At 37.1% G+C, this 22409-nt stretch overlaps 1 long non-coding RNA gene across 2 annotated transcripts in view; it reads left to right on the top strand.

Moving 5' to 3' along the window:
• LOC109247789 (uncharacterized) overlaps positions 1-22409 on the top strand; it is a 53995-nt gene that overhangs the window by 12725 nt on the left and 18861 nt on the right. Inside the window, exon 3 of one of the 2 annotated variants that reach the window (XR_002071858.2) lies at positions 4975-5732. The exons of the other annotated variant lie outside the window; for it this stretch is intronic. This is a non-coding gene — a long non-coding RNA (uncharacterized LOC109247789). Of the gene's footprint in view, positions 1-4974; positions 5733-22409 lie in introns of those variants that run through there. 2 annotated transcript variants of the gene reach the window in all.

Genomic DNA, 22409 nt, shown 5'->3' with positions numbered 1-22409 from the left:
TGTGCTGTAGTATCTAGTCTCCACAAAGTACCTCCTCTCCCCTGAGGAACACCTCTCCTGGTATTCACCTCCTTGTGTGCTCTTCTTCCACCCTGAATCTAGGCTGATGCTATGACTCATTTTAGCTAATAGAATGTAGCAGAAGTGACTGGGTCAATTCCAGGCTTGAGCCTGACAATTTAAGAAATCTGGCTACCTTGCCCAAAGTCCTACAGTATGAAGAGGTCACATGGAGAAAGAGAGGCTCTGGTACTACATGGAAAAGACCAAGGAATCTGACCAACAGGGAGAACCAAAGCCCCAAATATCTGACCGCAATGGAAATATATGAGGCAAACCTCATCATTTAATCCATCCTAGCTAAAATGGCAGACATGTGAGTTGAAGAAATCAACCTGGACATTCTAGTCCTAGTAGTGAAAGCCATAGCCAAATCCCAATCCACAGAATTGTGAGGCATAATAAATGGTGGTTGTTTTAAGCCACTGTTTGAAGTAGTTTGTTAGATAGGTAAACAAAAATATATAAATAATTTGAGGGCCTCTAGGGTGGTTCAGTCGGTTTTGCATCCAACTTTGGATCAGGTCACAATCTCACGGTTCATGACCTCAAGCCCCACATCAGGCTCTATGCTGACAGCTCAGAGCTGGAGTCTACTTTGGATTCTGTGTCTCCCTCTCTCTCTGCCCCTCCCCCATTTGTGCACATGCGTGCTCTCTCTCTCTTTCTCAAAAATAAATTTTTAAATGTATATATAAATCATTTGAAAAATTATTGCATGAAGTGCAATATTGTGACTAAATTGTATTTATAAATATAGGTATCTTTCAGAAATGACCCATTTTAAAGAAAATACAGGTATTTATTTATAAGTACTTAAAGAATTTTACTGTTTACTATAATCACTTGCCTTCTTTTAATTTTGGAAATCACCATTTTCTCAGTAAAAATTAAAAATCAAATAAAAGAAGTTTTGAAATATTTAATCACAGAAATGCCAATTTAACTGTGCATATACTTCTTGCAGTAAACAAAATTAGAATACTTTCATACAATAAGGAACTAAGAAAAAATTGAATTGAATTTGAGGCATCCATTTGTTTATAATTGGCAAATCTAATTTAAAAGCACATCTGCTCCAGTTAGCCTGCAAATATCAATAGCAATTAGGAAATTATAAATTCCTAATATTAAAACAAGATCCTAATGTCAGTCAGGGAATATTATCCTTTATTTACAAGCTTGGGGACACTAATTATTTACAAAAGATAAAATGTTCAACACAATTCTCTTTCTCTCCTCCTCCTTTTCTCTTTCCTTCTTCTCTGCCACCCCCCTCATCCCCAATTCTTTTCTCCCTGGATGTCCAGAATACTGAGTTGGCCACACTGGTTTGAGTGTTTGTGAGGTAAGATTCCAAGAAACCCATGCATTCATTTCAAACAAGCCAATCAGAAGCCCAAACCTTGTGGTATTATGTTGTAATAGCAAGAAATCACCCCCACCTTAGTATCCGTCCCTTTCTAGGTTGAGCAGGCTAGCAATGTAAGATGCATAGGATCCTAAAATCAGAGCTCTTCACTTCTTACATAGCAGTTGTATTCTCGGTTGACTTTATTGGACACAACTTCCAGATAGTCACGTGAAAATCATTCCATACAGATATTTTAGTAAATGAAATTCATAAAAGCAGAGTTGTAGAATAAGAATTTAAATATTTAGGAGTAAGTTTTTGTTTTGGAATTATGAGAACACATTTCAAGATGATATGAAAAGACACACTATGTCAGTATGTCCAATGACAGTATGTCCAATAAAACACAGAGTTAATGTTGTTAAAGGAAAAACTGGAATAAAAGAAGGCACTGTGGAGTATCAGGGACAAATCTCTTCCCACTAATGTGTCCTAGTGCTTGCTATGTTTGTGTCCTCCCAAAATTCACATGTTGAATCCTAATCTCCAAAGGTGATGGTGTTAGGAGGTGGGGCCCTTAGGGATTGAGGTTGTGAGGGTGGAGCCCTCATGAATGGGATTAGTGTTTTATAAAAAAGACCCCACAGAGATCGCTAGCCCCTTCCACCACGTGAGTGCACAACAAACAGGCACTAGCTATGAACCAGGCAAATGGCCCTCACTGAAAGGCAGCTATGCTGTAGCCTTGACCTTAAGACTTACAGCCTCCAGAACTGTGAGAGATAAATGTCTGTTGTTTATACCCCCAGTCTGTGATATTTTGTAATAACAACCCAAACAGACTAAGACAGTGCTTATTTCTATTGTTTCTCTAGGGCCCCTATTTATGTCTCGGTTTGTAATTTAGGCAGAAACGCAACTGGAGAACCAGAGTCTATAAATATTCAGGCATAGTACCTTTAATGAAATATTTCCTCCAAAGATATAAACTGGTGACAGTGGTCTCTTTCCTTCAATATAACAGTTGCTCTTAAGATTAGTATAGCAGGATCTGATTTCTGATTGGAAGACAAAGGACAGTTAAAACCAGGCATTGCAAGCTAAAAGATGAAACAAAGTAGAGCAGAGTATTATTGTTACTTGATAGAACTCACAAATTCTTATAGAAGACCCAGAGATGAAAGTGTAATACTCCTCTGTCAAATATGTATACACGCTCCAGCATTTACCTTGGAATAATCAGATGTAGGGAAGGACTAAAAGGCCAAACCTAAAGAGAATGAAGCCACACATGTTAAAAAGAAACAAAATAAATGCAGTTAACATTATGCTGACATCCAAACACTGGGGTGCAAGAAAGAGAAAAATAATTCTCTATTACATTCAAGAGTTAATCTGGACAAAGCAAAGATACAACAAAATATGTGCAAGTATGTTTTATCTCTCATCAAATCCTACAAAGGTCATTTTCTCTAAAGAGAGGAACCCAAGATGTATAAAATCTTTGATATATTTACTCTATTTTCCCTTACTCTGTGTGTGTGTGTGTGTGTGTGTGTATGTCTGGGGAGGGGGGAAATGGGGTGGGTATACACAGTTTGTATAAAAACAAGGCCAAGTTTTTTTCATTTGGACATTGAGTAGGAGGTACTACAAATGTTTGTTAAAGCAGAATTTTCAGGGAAAAATCTATGCTTACCAATTAACTTTTTTTTTTTTAATGTTTATTTTTGAGAGAGAGACAGAACACAAGTGGGGGAGGGGCAGAGAGAGAGTCACAGAATCTGAAGCAGGCTCCAGGCCCTAAGCTGTCAGTACAGAGCCCGAAGTGGGACTTGAACTCACAAACTGTGAGATCCTGACCTGAGCCAAAGTTGAATGCTTAACTGACTGAGACACCCAGGCGCCCCACCAATTAACTTTTTTTAAATGTTTATTTATTTACTTTGAGAGAGAGAAAGTGAGAGAGAGGGAGAGAAAGCATGAGTGGGGAAGGGGCAGAGAGAGAGAGAAAATCTTAAGCAGAGCTTGACTGGGGGCTCGATCCCATGAACCGTGGGATCACGACCTGAGTCACGAGTCAAATAGGTGCTCAACCGACTGAGCCACCCAGGTGCCCCAGCAATTAACTATTTTATTTAACTAACAAAATTAGTCAAGTCTTTTGTTTGAAAGCTACTGAAATCATTTAAATGGATTTAAGCTGAAAATGATTATTGGCACAGCTGGTTCTAGGTGTTCAAGGGATACTTGGACCGTTCCTATCTATTCCTTGGCTCTATTTTCCTCTGTGTCATCTTTACACTCAGGAAAGTTTTTATCAAAAAACATCAGTTTGGTCAGCAGCAACTCCAAGGCTTATCTCCTAGCCTAGCAACCACAGAAGAGAAGAACCAAAGAAAAGCCCTAGGAAGTGACCTGGGACTGAGTCTCATTAGTCTGTCCCAGACACTGTGCCTACCTATTCTAAACTAATCACAGGGCTGGGGAGGAGGGACAGTATGTGGTATGTTCTGTGGCCAAACTGAACCATAAGTCTTCTGGAACTTAGGCAGGAGTAGCAGAGTAGGGATGTTATCCCCACAAAACCACAGAGAAAGACAGGGGGAAGGAATGACTCACTGAGGAAAGCTGGGGATTCTTGTACCAATATAAGGTGGTATAAATGAACATTTGGCAACCAACATCTTCATATTAACCTACCTATTTTTTTTTTATTTCTTACAAAAGAGTACACGGTAAGTGGGGTGAGGGGGCCAGCTATTTGTGCTTAATAGTTCAATTCTAGACCAGGGAGAGTCTTATCCAGTGAAAATAAAAACAGATTCAAGAAAAGGTTAAGGACTATGGAAATAACTAGGTCTCAGAGAAATGTACTACCTGAGCAGCTAGTCAAAGAATCATACTACTGAGGTTTTGAAGTTGATTCCCTTTGTGTGCCTTTTCCGGTATACCACCACCTCTCAAGAACCCTTTCTCTGGGCATTTTCCTGCCTTTTGATCCACTTGCACAAGGCGGAAGTCAGAATACTCACTCTCCCACACTCAACTCACAGCTGGGTTGCAGGCATGGAGTAGAGGCTTCTCCAATCACACACACCCCAGTGAGATGTCAAACCAGAAACGAGCTACATGACTAGACAAGGACTGCAAGAAATCCTTTTTTGTTTGTTTGTTTTTGCCAAGGTGACAGCTTAAATGTTAACTTTCATTGAAAGAGGACTTTAACTGCCTTCATTTTGACCTCTGTACTTTTTAAGTGATTAAGTTCTTTCCAGCTTAACTTTTAACTCAGTCAAAGGACCTGTTGGGCAAAGTGTCTCTGATGGGAACCCAAACCACCCCTCGAGCAATAACTGACCTCAAGGCAATGATCTACCTGACCTTTACTGCCACCTGCATATACCCACCAAACTTTTCCTTATGTAAATTTAGAAGTATTTGAAGACAGTCTTTGAGACATTATTAATCCCCTGTCTTCCCCACATTGGCCTCACCGAAGTAAATTCCTTTCTTGTTTCACTATTACTCATCTCTCCGCCTTTGGATTTTGTCAGCAGCAAGGAGCCTAACCTGGTTTGTTTCGGATCCCTGGAGCCAGGCACTCTTGCACCCGTGGGCCCCAGTTACATCATGATCAGAAGATAGAAGTTCTGGCATCTCAGGTGGAGAGTGAGTGGCCTGCACTACAGCATCTGGTTTCATCAGAGCTGTTACCGGCACAATCTCACAGCATGGCTCAGGCATTGTTCTGAAGCGCATAGCCTCCCAATCTGGCTCTCTAGTCCTCTAACGATTCTCTGAGCTATCTACTTTTCTTTGAGAAATGTCTCTTTTCTTTTTAATTTTTTTAAGTTTATTTATTTATTTTGAGACAGACACACACACACACACAGACACACACATACACACACACATGCAACTAGTGGAGGAGGGGCAGAGGGAGAGGTAGAGAGAATTCTTAGCAGGCTCCGAGCTAACACAGTGCAGAGCCTGATGTGGGGCTCAAACTCATGAACTGTGACATCATGACCTGAGCGGAAATCTAGAGTCAGATGCTTAACCAATTGAACCACCCAAGCACCCCTCTCTTTTCTTTCTAAACTAGCAAGGGTGTTTGTATTTTGTCAAACTAAGACCCGATTAATACAGTGACTCTATTAGTTGGCCAGTATTGCCATAATAAACTGCCATACCTCCACAGATTGGGTGGCTTAAACAACACAAGTTTATTTTTCTCACAGTTCTGGAAGCTAGAGTCTGAGACCAAGGTGTTGGCAGGGGCAGCTTCTTCTGAGGCCTCTGTCTCCTCAGCCTACAGATAGCGGCATAGATAGCTGTCTCTGTGCATTCACACGGTCTTGCCTCTGTAACCATCTGTGTCCAAATTTCCTCTTAAAAGGACACCAGTCATACTGGATTAGGGCTACCATAATGACCTCAATTAAATTAATTACCTCTTTAAAGACCTTATCTGTAAATATAAGGCTGAGGTACTGGGGGTTAGGACTCCAACATACGAATCGGGGGTGAGACACAGTTCAACTCATAATAGTGACCAAAATTGGGTTGGTGATCAGAAAGAGGATCGAGTGGAGGAGACAAAGTTGACCACTACTACTAAAGAAGTCAATAAACATACTTTACAAATAAGACTAGAGTACTGTAATATTTGTATATATACTGAAGTTTGACAAGAGTATAGCATAGATGTAAAAGGGAAAACCAAGCACTTGTTGGATGAGTTTATTGGTGCTAACACCAGCTCCAGATAATAAAAATAATAAAACTAAACTTTCTGGCTAATGTTATATAGTGACTTCAGTCTAAATTCTGTACTTATTTTATTTTTTTAAAGTTTATTTGTTTTTGAAGGAAACAGAGAAAGTGCAAGCAGGGGAGGGGCAGAGAGAGGAGAGAGAGAATCCCAAGCAGCCTCTGGCTCTGCACTGTCAGGACAGATCCCAGTGCGGAACTCAAACCCATGAACCATGAGATCGTGACCTGAGCCGAAATCAAACGTTGGTGGTTTAACCGACTGAGCCACCCAGGCACCCCTGTACTTATTTTAGAAAGAGCAGGGGCACCTGATGGCTGTCAGTTAAGTTCCCTACTTCAGCTAGGGTCATCGTCTCATGGTTTGTGAGTGCGAGCCTCATGTTAGGCTCTCTGCTGTCAGTGCAGAGCCTACTTTGAATCCTGTATCCCTCTCTCTCTGTCCCTCCCGTTCTGTGTTCTCCCTCTCTCTCAAAAATAAATAAACATTAAAAACATTTTTTTTAAAGAAAGAAAGGGGAATAACACATGGATTAAGAACATGGACATTGGAGCCAGCCCTTTGGGTTTAGACAAATCACAGTTTGTACCTCAATTTTTCATCTTTAAATGGGAGATACTAACAGAGTAATTATAGAAGTCAAACATGTATTACATGAAAAGCACTTAGAATCTCTGGCACTCACTAAACACTCAAGTGGTAGCTTTTATTATCTAAAAAAATCCCTCAACAGTTGTAAACACAAAATACATTTTATTTTTTTAAGTTCACATACAATACATTTCAATTACCAGTTGCTCTGTTCTCCTACCTCTTCAAAGATTTTACCCTCAACCTTTTCCTCACATTTTTATTCTCCCTAAAGGATCCTGTGTATTCGCCTTTTTCTTGTTCCATTGTCTATTCTCATTCATTTGCTGTCCTCACATGTATATACACACACATCTTTAGTAAACTCCTTCTTTCTTAATTAAAAAAAAATTCTCATTTACCTAAGGAAACTCTCTCTTGATCTCTGGCTCCAATTTCAAGAGTCACAAGATCTTAACTACGTTCTAAAATAATCTGTTTAGATTACATTAATTTTATGGGGCCAATTCTAAAGGTGAACACTAGATGGCAACATTCCTAAATTGTGCTGTTTTCCTAAGGCTTGGTTTCTGAAGTCTCAAAATGGGAGTGTCTAATTCTTGAATTTCTTAAACATTTTGGTTTTGTTTTAAAAATTGAATAATCCTTTGGATAGCTCCATAAAGGAACTCTCTAGGGACTCATTCTTGAAAATTAGTTATTCCTGTTTATACCTTGTATGACCACTAACTTTTACCTTTAAAAAAAAAAAAAATGTATGAATCTTGCTGGATTTTTTTCCTTAAAATAATGCAATATAAGTTGTGTCTATTTATTAATTATGTCATATTCTGTTTGTGGCATTTTAGGTAAATTTAGTCCTTTTACATAAGTAATAAGTTTTTATTTCATTTCACAGGGATCCAGAAATGATATTTTACATGATAGACATAACAGATTTTTTACATAACACATTTTTCCCTTTTTCTATGTTTGTCTTATGGAACTTTGAGTTCAGGGACTGGAAAATAATAGCTGTGACTTTCCTGATAGTGAGGATGAGAGAGCAGAGGTGCATTTTTTTTTTTTTTTGAAAAAGGAATTATTATATAAATCTTCCATCTAATTTTACTTAGGAAAGCAAAACGTTAACTGGGATTTCATCTCTTGTAAAAAATAAAATTTATTAAATAAAATTACATTTTATTGCTGTTAAGGCAAGAAGCTTTTAATATAAAGTTCATTTAGGACTCCAAGAAAAAAATGGACAGAGATTGTGAACAATACAAAAGAAGAAATGAAAAAAGCCAATTACCACATGAAGAAAATTGAAAATCGCAAGCATTGAAAAAAAAGCAAAAATAAAATTTTCTTTAGCCAAAAACAATGTTTGGTTCACCCCCACCCGGCCTCCTTATACTGAGTATAAAAGAGAGTATAGTGACAGCTTAAGTGCAAATCCCAGCTCAGAAATCTACCTGCTAGGTGACCTTGATCAAATTTTTTGACCTCCCTTTGCTGCAGTGTCCTGATCTGTGAAATAGGATTAATCAGGAAAATGAGGGCTAAATGAGTCAATACAAGTAAAGTTCTTAAAAGAGTCCTTCACTGAAATGGTAATACTTTGGGAATATGGGGTTAAATACAATATATTACTAAAAAAATTTTCAGAGTATCTGGCACATGTGTGTTTATCTAATGTATGTGGCAGTTATGTTAGCACCATATAAATGCTACCTAGTATAACTTTTGTAACTTAACCATAGACTGGAGGATTGGGTATAGAATATATACTGAAATAAATAATTAAATTATTTAACTTACAATGGAATTAAACAATGAAATTAAAGATAAGCAGGCAAAACAAGACTAACAGGAACAGTATGATCTGAAAAAGAAGTAAAGTGTTTTCTAGAAAGAATTGTTAAATTGTTATTGAAAAAATCAATAAACAGATTAAACAGGTTTCAAGATACATAGAAATTTTAAATTCAGATACATCAGTAATCATCATAAACATAAATGAACTAAACTCACAAGTTAAATAATGGATTGTTCAGTTGCATTAAAAAATCCAGCCCCCCCCAAAAAATCAAGCCACGTATCGTTTAGAAGAAAGGAGCATAAAACATAAGGATATATAAAAGTTGACAGTAAAAGTAAATGAAAAGATATACTTGACAGGTACTAACTAAAAGAAAGCTTCATGACATGTTAGCATTAAAGTAGGTTTTATAACCAAAGAGAAACCAAAAAAAACAAAACATTGTTAAGGAAGACTGAGTCCATCAAGAGGGTATAAGAATTTTAGGGGTGCCTGGGTGGCTCATTTGGTTAAGCATTGGACTTTGGCTCAGGTCATGATCTCGTGGTTTGTGAGTTCAAGCCCCAGGTTGGGCTCTGTGCTGACAGCTTGGAGCCTGGAGCCTGCTTCAGATTCTGTAGCTCCCCCTCTCTCTGCCTCTCCCCTGCTTGTGCGCTCTGTCTCTCTCAAAAATACATAAACATTAAAAAAAAAAAAAGGAGGATATAAGAATGTTAATTTTGTATGTATCTGATAAAAGAGGTTTAAAAACATAAAGCAATAATTAATAGAGTAACAGGAAGAGATTAACAAATCTACCATATAATCAAAGATTTCAATATCCATCCACTTATTTTATCCAATAAATATGTTTGAGTGCCTATATGCTAGGAATTCCTACTCATTAGTGATACAGCTATGAATAAAACAAAATCCTCAAACTTTTGTAGCTTATGTTATAATGAAAGGAGAGAGCAAAATATACAAATAAATACAATAAAACTTTGTAAAAATATACCCAAGATTTCATGAATTCTGAGATTATAGAATGGATGATTTGCTTCCATCTACCACTCAACCCCACAGCTAGAACAAAGGGAGGAAGGAAGATAAAGTTCTTATCTTCTGAGGTTGGGAAATGGTATGGGCACAGGTAGAGTGGGGAGCCAAGCAGAAAAAGAGCACAAAACCCAGAGGGGAGGTGGAGTTCAAATTCTACTTGCTCAGTAATCTCCCAACTCAGTATTCCCAAAATGGGCCAAAAAAACTGGCATGCTGGAGCCAGGAGTCCAGCTTCCTGGAATCATTGATGTTTTCCTAAAGGCCAGTCAACTACAGACCCTGAGTCACTCCCATCAGTGTATAAACTGGAGTGGGTAATTAACCACCAGATGGTGCCAAACTGCAAGGGGGACTAGGGATGGAAGTGGGCAGTGAGGCGACAGTCCCAGTGCTGTGCAGGCTCGCCTAGTCGTTTTATTAATCTTACACTGAAAGACAGGAAAAATAAATCAGAGACAAAAGATTGGAAAAGAAGACAAAGGACTTCATTATTTCACAAATGATATGACAGTCTATAAAAATCTAAAAGACAACTTATTAGAAATAGTAAGAGCCTACCATGAAATCAATATGCAAAACTCAGTTGCATTTCTATAAAATCAAATAAGTACTCAGCAAACATTTCTATAACCACAAGCACATAAAAATGTAATTTTAAAATATATTCCATTTAAATAGCTCAAAAATGAGATATTCAAAATTAAATCTAATAAAAGATGTATAAGGCCTGTACAGAAAAAAAACCTATAAAATATTATAAAAAGACATTCAGAAGACCTAATAAAGGGAGAAATATGTTATGTTTGTGGAAAGGAAAGTTAATTTTTTTAAGAGAATTCTCCCCAAATTGCCCTGCAGAGTTCATATAATTCCAATCAAAATATCAACAGAGGTTTTTGTGAAACATGACAGCTAATACTGATATTTATATGACAAAGGGAAATATCCAAGACACTCCTTAAATATTTTTTAAGGTTTATTATTTTTTTTTATTTTGAGAGAGAGAGAGAGAGCGCGCACATGCACAAGCAGAGGAGGGGCAGAAAAAGAGAAGGAGAATCCCAAGCAGGCTTTACACTTTGTGAGAGCCCGAGGTGGGGCTCAATCTCAAAACTGTGTGATCATGACCCGAGCTGAAATCAAGAGTCAGAGACTCAACCGACTGAGCCACCAGGCACCCCTCCAAGACCTCCTTAATAAAAGGTGGGAACTTGGCCAATCAGACACTGAAGTCATGATAATTGATAATGTTGCTTTGACAAAGGGAAGACCAAATGACCAGTTGAACAAGAGGGCCCAGAACGATCTAAGACCATATGGAAAGTTGATATATGACAAACATGGCCCTGCTGATCAGTGATTAAAGTTCATACTTAGATTAAATAAATAGATGAGTTTCTACTGATAATAAATAAATAGAGATGAAGGAAAAGTTTTTCCTTATAGTAGAATCTCATGCAGAAGGAATGATGGAGGTAGAAAATCATTTGGCAAGCATTGTAATAATAATTGACTTGGTCAAAATTGTCAATGGATGCCAAAACTATTGGGTTGAAATTTGATGAAAAACAAGATATTTACACACAGTCTCAAAGATCTCTCCACAGGGGTGCCTGAGTGGCTCAGTTGGTTAAGCATCTGAGTCTTGATTTTGGCTTAGGTCATGATCTCACAATTCAGGAGTTCAGGAGATCAAGCCCTACATCATGCTCCATGCTGACAGTGCAGAGCCTGCTTGGGATTCTCTCTCTCTCTCTCTCTCTCTCTCTCTCTCTCTCTCTCCATCTCTCTCTGCCCCTCTCCCGCTCATTCTCTCTCTTTCTCTCTTTCTCAAAATAAACCTTTAAGAAAAAGATCGGGGGCGCCTGGGTGCCTCAGTCAGTTAAGCATCCCACTTCAGTTCAGGTCATGATCTCATGGTTCATGGGTTCGAGCCCTGCATTGGGCTGTGTGCTGACAGCTCAGAGCCTGGAGTCTGCTTCAGATTCTGTGTGTGTGTGTGTGTGTGTGTGTGTGTGTGTGTGTGTGTCTGCCCCTCCCCTGCTCGTGCTCTGTCTCTCTCTCTCTCAAATAAAATATTTTTTTTAATCTCCCCACGAATTAGTTATTAACTACAAAGAGGGAAAACAGTGCTTTTAAAATGGATAAACCTGGAAGACATCACCTTAACCAACTAATCCAAGTTGTCATCACCAAAAATGGGAAAACTGACCTTATGGTTTTCCTGAGTGTTGCACTGAAAAGGACATTAATCCTGCCAAAAATCCACAACCTAAATCTGATTAGGAAGAAACATTCCACAAAAAAATTATGAAAGAAACCCACGCTGAGAGATATTCACAAAATAATTGTTCTGAACTGTTAAAAAAAAAAAATGTGAAGGCTAAAAACCACAAAGACTGAAGAACTGTTCCAGATTAAGTCCAGACAGCTAAATGTGATGTGTGACCCTGGACTAGATCCTGTGTTGGAGTGTGGGGTGTGGGCATAGAGGGATAGAGTAGGATGGCTCTAAAGGATATTTTATTAGGTAACTGGTGAAACTTGAAAGCAAACTTTGATTAGATAGAGTAATGAAGCAGTGTTAGATTTTCTGATGTTGATAACTGAATGTTTTTAATCCTTGTTTTTAGAAAATGTACACTCAAGTATTTTAGAGGCAAAAGAGCATGCTATCTGCAACTTATTCTCAAGTGGTTCAGAAATAATAATAACAACATGCATAAGAGAAAGAGAAGGAGAAAACAAATGTGGCAAAATGAATCTGTATACAGGAATTTTTTATAATATTTTAAAAACTTCAGTGTTTTCAATTGTTTTGAAATAAAAAGCTAAAAAAATAGCAAGGAAATGATAAATACAAAATCTCTGTAAGTAAGGGTAGGCCAGAGAGGGGAGAGGGAGGAACACAGGTAGATGCAACACTACTGATTATGTTCTAGTTCCTAAATTAGATGATGGGATTGTGGACATTCATTTTATTATTTAGCTGTAATGATGACATATATTATATATTTTTGTACATATCAAAGAATATATTTTAAAAGATAATAAAGGGGAAAACAAAAACATAATAAGGCATGAATCGATGTATCTGATAAGTTATGTGTATGTATGACCCGCATGCCCTTGAGCATGGTTCTTTCCCTCCCTGAAGTTCACTTTTCTACCCACCGTCTAGTTTTGTTGTGAAGTGCTTGGTAGTAAGTGCTCAGTAAGTGACAGCTGCTGTTATTTTCTCTGATAGGTGGAGATAAGGGAAGTACACCCTCCAGCACTAGGCTTGGTAAATGCGATAGAGGTTTAGAATCATCTTTATGGCCAATTGGAAAGGAAGGTATCTAGGGAGTAACCGAGCTAATGTTGGAAATCCCCAAGAGAGCCAATGAGCTTTGTGTATCTTTTTCCAAACTGCGCTCCATAATCTGGAAGTAAGAAGTGGAAGAAAAAACAGATATGTATATTGGAAAGTCTAGAGGCAGGTCACTGATGCAGAAAAGTGTACTGACCAAGTTTAACTGGTTACGGCATCCTGCCTCAGCAGTAAGCTTTCTCTTATCTAAAATTCAGAGAATTTAGGAGACTCTCTTTAGTGGAGGTGGAAGATACAAAGGGAGCTGGGAATTTAGTACATTAACTAGAGACTGTACGAAAGCACACCATGCAGAATAATGATTTTCCCAGTGCAGAATAAGTAAATCCATTCTGACCTTTATTTTGCAGCACATAAAAAATAACTCTTACAGGATATATGTACACACTGTTTGGACAATTTTCTTATGGCTTACCTACTTTTTATATACCAGAGGCCCTGAGCAAATTGCAAAATACAACGGAAAAGCAACAACCAAAAAGCAAGCAAAATGTATTGAGCAGTCATTTCATTGAAGGATGGCTCTGCTGTAAGGGATACAATAAAGGAGCTGTGATAAGCCAACCCATAGCTGATTTAAAATTTAATTTTTCCATAGTAATGGCCTTATAAAAATGAGTATATATATATACCACACAGCTAACTTCAGCTTATCATGCATGTAACTGAATTCATCAGGTGTGAACAGTCGAGCAAATTTGATGATGCTTATGTGTTTCTAATGGTCAATTCAGTGAAGAAAATCAATGATATCAATTGTAATCTCAAACCCTAACTGTTTTTCCATTTAGATAACATACAGAGATAATTTGTCACCCTAACTTACTAGAAATATTGCCAAAAAATGACCATCCTAGCTGTTGGTTTATAGGAGGTGCTTTTGGTTACTTGCTTCGGTTTTTAATTTCTTAAACATTCACTACTTAAATTGTATATCAACTATTATCACCTTATTTTTATATCAATATAATACATATTCATTAGCACAGTTTTATTTGTTATTTCTCCTTTCTTTGCTTCATATACTATAAATACACTGACAATTCCAGAAATGAAGGCAGGTATATGTAGTATTAAAGTTAAGAATTTTAAAAGAAACTCGTTACAAAATTCTTGCAGTTATATGTACAAGAATTGGTAACCCAACTATTGCCTTGTTTTTACTTTGACAGCTTTACATCAGCCAGTATATTCTCCAAAAATATAATCATGTAGAGAAGCTATGATAACTAATGTAAATGTCCTAAGAAATGCGATTTTAGAGGATCTGGAGAATTTGGGGAGGGATGGTACTTGCATAAGACTTGCTTAAGACATAAGAATGTTGTATTTGAGTCAATGTAATAAACTGATAATGGAGAAGCACTGGTGAAAGGAAAAGGTTTTAAAGAGAATGATAAAAAGTCATGTGTGAACAACTAAAAATCACATTTTCAAAGACAGATCAAAGAATGATAATTCTAGTCTTATTTTAATCCTCATGATAAAAAAAATGACTCAATTCATTATTTATATTTCTGCCAAAATTATCTTTGAAAACAGATTCCATAATTAAAGATAAAGAAAGAAAATAATGCACTATCACAGGATTTTAAATAGAAATGGGGATTTCTCATTCAATAAGGTGAACAGAGTGCATTACTTCCATTCTCTCCTGGATGCCTATTAAAATAACAATATTTAAAATATATTTAAAATATATAATAATATATGTAATAATATAATATAATATAATATAATATAATATAATATAATATAATATAATATATATAATAATATATTTAAAATATATAGCTCTAAAAGATTAAAAAAAAAAAAAACAGGACACAGTGGGTAGGAAATATCACCATGTTTTGGAGAGTGGAAAGCTGATGACTTAGAAGAGTAGGAGAAGCTGAACCTGAGTTTCTTCAGCAGGAGGAAAGAAAACCAAGCAGCAAATGCTCAAGAATGGGATTTTGCAGAAGGGGAATGTGAGGTAAGAGAATCATCTGAAAGTTTGCCTAAGAGACACCTAGATCTCAAAGAGCCTGGTGACTTCCCCTCCCAAATTCTCAGACTTAAGTTTGATTCCTTATAGAACATGAGTCAAAAAGGTTCTGCACTTAAGGACAGCAGGTACAGAAAAACTCAAGGAGTTTAGGGGCTAAAAATAGGTTGGTTAAATGGAAGTCTATGTATTTATCAGAGAAACACACCCTCACCCACCACCAGTCCCCTTTCCCTATCCAGGTCCCCACCTGCAGCCAGGCACAAGACTTGAGTCTCTTTGTGGGCAGAAACTGAATGCCCCTCAAAATATTCTGCAGACTCGAAGCCATTCTTAGGCATGCAAAGTGTCAAACAAATAGGGAGAAAACCTGTAAAGAAGAAAACATGATTCTCAAAACAAAGGATCCAAAAGAGAAGAGGATGAGATTTCCCAGGATAACAGCAAAAAGAAAGTGAGGAATGACAAATCACAAAATGTGGCTAGAAAGCAATCAGTCAAGATTGCAGTAGGGGAGCAAACGTTTCTGGAAATAAATTAAAAATGGAATTCAGATTATCTGACAAATATTGGGTTATATGAAAAGTTATCTAGGTGACTACCAAATGAATAATTGGCACAATGACTCCAGGGGAAAATCAAGGAAGTATAATCATGGTACACTACTAGATCCGGCAGTGAAAAAATATGTAGACAATCAAAATAATGTAAATACAGAATAAAATATAGACAAATCTGTGTTTGATTATACTGGGAAGTTGGAGGGAAGGGAGACTAAATCCTCATTTATCAATGTAAAAAGACCAGTAGATCACATATAAAATGGCTGAATCAAGGGATGCCTGGGTGACTCAGTCGGGTGACTATTTGACTCTTGTTTTCAGTTCAGGTCATGATCCCAGGGATCCAGCCTCACTTTGGGCTCTGCACTGAGCACAGAGTCTGCTTAAGATTCTCTCTCTCAGGCAGCCTAAACCCAGCAGAAGAAAAGAAATAATAAAGATCAGAGCAGAAATAAACAATATAGAATCTAAAAAAACTGTAGAGCAGATCAACGAAACCAAGAGTTGGTTTTTTGAAAAAATAAACAAAATTGACAAACCTCTAGCCAGGCTTCTCAAAAAGAAAAGGGAGATGACCCAAATAGATAAAATCATGAATGAAAATGGAATTATTACAACCAATCCCTCAGAGATACAAACAATTATCAGGGAATACTATGAAAAATTATATGCCAACAAATTGGACAACCTGGAAGAAATGGACAAATTCCTAAACACCCACACTCTTCCAAAACTCAATCAGGAGGAAATAGAAAGCTTGAACAGACCCATAACCAGGGAAGAAATTGAATCGGTTATCAAAAATCTCCCAACAAATAAGAGTCCAGGACCAGATGGCTTCCCAGGGGAGTTCTACCAGACGTTTAAAGCAGAGATAATACCTATCCTTCTCAAGCTATTCCAGGAAATAGAAAGGGAAGGAAAACTTCCAGACTCATTCTATGAAGCCAGTATTACTTTGATTCCTAAACCAGACAGAGACCCAGTAAAAAAAGAGAACTACAGGCCAATATCCCTGATGAATATGGATGCAAAAATTCTCAATAAGATACTAGCAAATCGAATTCAACGGCATATAAAAAGAATTATTCACCATGATCAAGTGGGATTCATTCCTGGGATGCAGGGCTGGTTCAAGATTCTCTCTCTCTCTCTCTCTCTCTCTCTGCCCCTCCTCTCTGGTCACTCTTTCTCTAAAAAAAAAAATTATTAAAAATGGCTGTATCAAGATATAACAGCATAAACATATAATTCTTAATGTAGAAAGATAAATACTGGAAGACATATGGAAAAAGGATCAGAAATTGATGGGTGAGACTGGGCACAGGGACAGGTGGGTCATTTTTTAAAAATTACAACTGTCAAAAAAATTACAACGGTCTATTATATCTCATTACTTTAATTATATTAGTGAAAAGCAGTAATACATGGACTTCATTCTGTGTTTCTCAACAATTTTTAACCCATGCTTATATTTGATAAACAAACAAACAAACAGAAACCAACCACCAAACCCATGTATTCTTTCAATGTCATTTGGAGATTAGAATAAAACACTCTTTGTGACTAAAAACAATTTAGAGGCATCTGAGGGGCTCAGTCAGTTAAGCAAGCGTCTGACGCTTGGTCTTGGCTCAGGTCATAATCTTGCAGTTTGTGAGTTTGAGCCCTGCATTGGGCTTCACACTGACAGGGCAGAGCATGCTTGGGATTTTCTCTCTCCTTCTCTCTCTGCCCCTCCCCTGCTCATGCGCTCTTTCTCTCTCTCTCTCTCTCTCAAAATAAACAAACATTTTTAAAAATTTAAAAAATACATAAAAACAATTTAAACAATCTTTAAACACTTTTTAAATTTTATTCTAGAGAGAGAGAAAGAGTGAGCTCATGAGTGGGGGAGAGGAGCTGTGGGAGAGAGAGATTCCCAAGCAGTCTCCATGCTCAGCATGGGAGCCCAGCCCAGGGCTTGATCCCATGAACTGTGAGATCATGACCTGAGCCAAATCAAAAGTCAGATGCTCAACCGACAGAGCCACCCAGGCACCCTTGTGACCAAAAGCAATTTAAAGTGATGAGACAAAATGCTGTTTTTCTTTCATACTGAATATGCCCCTTTGCCCCTACTCCAGAGTTAAATACCTGCCTCTCCATCCTTGTAAAAATAGCAACTGTTCACTTTTTCTTATTTCCTGGCTGAGGATCTTAGAATGTCTCCTTGTTTCAATCAATCCAATTTAATGCATTCAATATACTTTTTTTTTTCTGTGTGGCTTTCAATGCCTGTTCTTCTCTTTCCTTGCCCTCTACCTATCTAAACTTATTTTCCTTACATCACAATAGGCAACTCCCGTTCAAGTTGGATGGCTCTCTCAGAACCAAGCATACCTTGGGCCATGCCTGCATTTATCTTTTAGGTCAAGCTATTGCCTGAATACCTAGGCCCATCTCCTCTGGACCTGGCTAAGGCCTTCCTGTCCTTCAAAACCTGCTTCAGGAGGAGCAAAGATATTTCTTATCATATTTCTACTATTTTATCGTCTTCAAAGCTGTTTTTTTTTTCATTAAAACTTATAGAAAAAGTTGAATGAAAGACACCTTTGATGACCTAATTAGGAAGGCAAACTTCAACGAATGAACATTTGTCCAAATCCAAGAGACTATGCTAAATCTATTGGGTTGACACCTACCAGTAACTCTCACAATGTGATGTGCAGTGATTTTTCCAGTATTATGGCATTCTCTATGAAGGAAAGATCATCTTTTTTTTTTTTAAGTTCACTTATTTATTCTAAGATAGAGGGAGAGACACCAAAACTGGAGACATCACAATCCCTGACTTTAACCTGTATTACAAAGCTGTAATGATCAAGACAGTATCCTATTGGCATAAAAACAGACACATAGATCAATGAAATAGAATAGAGAATCCAGAAATGGACCCACAAATATATGGCCAACTAATCTTCAACAAAGCAGGAAAGAGTATCCGATGGCAAAAATAATTAATTAATTAATTAATTAATTAATTAATTAATAAAAAGAGGGAGAGAGAGTGTGAAAGGGGAGGGGCAGAGATAGAGGGAGAGAAAGAATTCCAAGCAGGCTTTGTGCCATCAGCATGGAGCCCAATACAGGACTTGATCCCATGAACCATGACATCATGACCTGAGCCGAAATCAAGAGTTGGACACTTAGCCAACTGAGTCATCCAAGCACCCTGGAAAGATCATCTTTTTAAAGTATCCAGTCCCAATAACATGAACACACATGTAATTTGTCATTGTATATTAGAAGGGGTAAGTAGCAAATTAAGGCTAGATGCAGATAAGTCAATGAATCTGATAAAAATTTATTTTTATACTGATCTTTTCTGTTAATTATTTAAAGGTTCCCATTTTTATTGTATTTATTATACAAGCAACATAATATCAAAGAACTAGAAAGGAAAAAGTTTATCTCTACTTCCACCAAACTGTTTTCACTTGTTCACCTAGTCTTCCATTTCTCAAGCCTATACATATGTAATTATACATACAAAGCATTCCACTTTTTACCCTTGATTTGTAAACATTTTCATGTTGTAAATGTTGTAAAACCTCCATAACATTTTAATATTTATACAATAATCCATCTATTAGTATCTATAAAATTCATGTGTGGCAGTACCATAATTATTATCTCTATCATTAATTAGTCGTTTATAATTCTTTCCAATTTTTTTTCAGTAATCTGTGAGCAAATAGGCAATTGTATGCATTGATAAAACTTCTCAAATTTAAAATGCACATATCCTTTAACCTAGTACATCTACCTCTTAGTATCAATTCCTGAGAAATAATTTTAGAAGTGTGTGAGCATAAATATCATATTTGCTACATTATCTTATGGTAAGAACTAGAGATGACCTAAATGATCCACAATAGGGTAATAGTTAAATAAATTTTGGTATACCTGTACTAACATATAATATGGTGATGACTAATGAGTTAGATCTGTTTGGATTGACTTGTAAGGTATCCAGGTTAAACTGATAAATGGTGGGGTGGGAAAAGAGGTTTAGATAAATAGTTGGAGCCCATCGTTATGAGAAAAATACTATAAGTGTGCATTTATAATAAATATATAGATAGATATTTACAAATATATACGAAATAGATACAGACTATGGAACAAACAATACTGATTATCCTTAGAAATAGGATTAGGTGGAGCAGTTAGAGAAATGTTTACTTTTTTCTTTATATCCTTCAATATTATTTGAATTACTATAAGCATGTATTACTTATGTTATTTTTGAAAAAAAATCACTTTTGTTATAGATAAATAATACCCATTAGGGAATTATTACTTTATCTTCAGAGATGATTCACTCCAGCAGCTCTCCCCCGCACTGCCCCCCACCCTCCCACCCCCGGAAGCTCTTTCTAAACGCTCAAGAAGGAATAGGAGACTTGGCAAAGCTGGTCAGTCCTCTCCACCTAACAATGAGGAGAGCCCAGTCTTCTCCAGAGTTGAACTCATTTTGGATCACAATAGATTCGTTAGGTAATGAAAATCAACACTATTTTGATGTGTTATCACTCTAAGTATCAGAGGGGCTTAATTAGATCAATCAGAAAATGGTTTCAACTTTGGGCCCACTCAGCCAACTGGGTGGCTCAGTTGGTTAAGCATCTGACTGTTTTTTGCTTAGGTCATGATCTCATGGCTTCATGAATTCAAGCCCTGCATCAAGCTGATGGTGCAGAACCTGCTTGGGATTCTCTGTCTCACTCTCTCTCTGCTCCTCCCCAACTCATTCTGTCTCTGTCTCTCTAAAAATAAGCTTTAAAAATAAATCAATAATTAAAAATTAAAAAAAAATTTTAAAGATCAATTTTGCTGTTCTTAGAAACCTTAAAGCTTTTACAGATAGGCAAAAGTTTCTGTGAGTCCTCAAAATCATCCAGAGTTGTCCATTTTAGATTTTGTTTCTCTACTCTTTCATCTTATGGAAACTGGAGTGCAAATGTATACAATCAGATTTCTGATTGTGAATATTTTTAGTCTAGAAAAATATGTTAACAGGTTAAATATAGGTATATTGCAGGGTTTCCCAACATTGGTACTGTTGACATTTTGAGCCAAATAATTCTTTGTTGGTGAGGATGTCCTTAAACTCTACCTGCTTGATGCCAGTAGCCAGCTTTCCCTCCAGTTGTGACAACCAAAAGAATATCTTTAGACATTGTCAAATGTTCCAAGTGGGGAACCTATATAATGCAAGAGTATTAAGCCACCAGAAAGTATGGATTAATTCTAAACTATTTCCAAGATAAATATTAAGTGAAAAATGAAAGGTCCAAAACAGTGTGGTGAGTATGCAGACAATATAGTGATGTAGATAATATCATATGGAATCAACTACCTGCAGTGGAATCTTAGCTCTTCCAAACTTGCTGTGTGACCTTGGACAAGTTCCTTAATCTCCTGTTCCTCCATTTCTTTCTCTTTAAAAGGTACTATCATAGGGTTTAGTACATATCGTAGACCTAGTATGAGGATTAAAGAAATTGATTTATGTAAAATATTTACAGCAGTGTCTGGCATACATGTTGTCATTTATGATCATTACCATCACCATCATTTGTGAAAATATAATATTCATAGACTATCTCTGGAAAATTTTATAAGAAAGCTGGTGAGAGTGGTTTCCTCTGGGCAAAGCAGTCAGGAAAAAATTTTATTTACAATAGCTGCTCTTTTGGGACTTAAAAGTTTTTCTATTATTATTTATTCAAACATTTAAAAAAGGTAATTTAGTTTAAAAAGGTTTAATGAATGTATGTTGAGCTCCTACTTTAAGACGGATTGAAACTTCTGAGTAGCTAGCAATTTTATCTCTGCTGCTAAAATAATCAAAATCTGCTTGTTAGTGATAACAAGGTAACATCAAAATTGTCCCTATTTTTTTTTTTCCTGGGGGCAGGAGAAAGAACACAGAGAAATGTCATTCATTTCCAATAATGATTTCACCTGAATAATTATATTCAGACCTTATTAAGCATCTTACTTTATAGTGAACTCCACATTCACAGAAATAGGAAGGCAAAGTGGCAGTTGGTTCAAAATAACATGTAATGAAAAAAAACAGGGGGGTGCCTGAGTGGCTCACTTGGTTAAGCCTCCAACTTTTGATCTCAACTCAGGTCATGATCTCATGGTTCATGAGATCAAGCCCTGTATCTGACTCTATACTGACAGCACAGAGCCTGCTTGGGATTCTCTCTCTCCCTCTCTCTCTCTCTCTCTCTGCCCCTCCCCACCTCTCTTTTTCAAAATAAATAAATAAACTTAAAAAAAATAATGTGTAAGAGAGGAGTTAAGATGGCAGAGCAATGTGGAGACCCTGAGCTTGTCTTGTCCCTGAAATTCAGCTAGATTAGCACCAAACCACTTTGAAAACCTGGGAAATTGATCGGAGAATTAACACAGAAATCTGCATAACTTGAGCCACAGAACTTGGCAGGTACACAGTGCAGAGAGGTGAACTGGGGGAGAGAAAATCTGGGGGGGATAGGGAGCTGTTTTTGCAGAGAGAGGACAGAAAAAGAGAAAGGGGGAAGTGTGGCACATCAGGATCATGCAAGAAAGGCACTCTCCTGTAAGTAGCTGGAGAGAGAGAGAGAAAGAATGAAAACACCTCAGGGGACTGAACAAGAAATCTGTTCCCCAAAACCATTGACAGGAAGAAAGAGGGTTTCAATACCACCAGGATTCTATAAACAGTGGAGCACAGAGTCTGAAGTTTTGGAGCTCAGTGCCTGGCAGTGTTCTGGTGAGGAAGTAGACCCAGGAGCAGGCAGCGGGGTCTGAGGGG

Source organism: Panthera pardus, unplaced genomic scaffold, assembly GCF_024362965.1.
Source record: "Panthera pardus isolate Hobbes unplaced genomic scaffold, ASM2436296v1 HiC_scaffold_13, whole genome shotgun sequence".
Lineage (NCBI taxonomy): Eukaryota > Metazoa > Chordata > Mammalia > Carnivora > Felidae > Panthera > Panthera pardus.
This window is presented reverse-complemented; position numbering and strand designations above follow the sequence as displayed.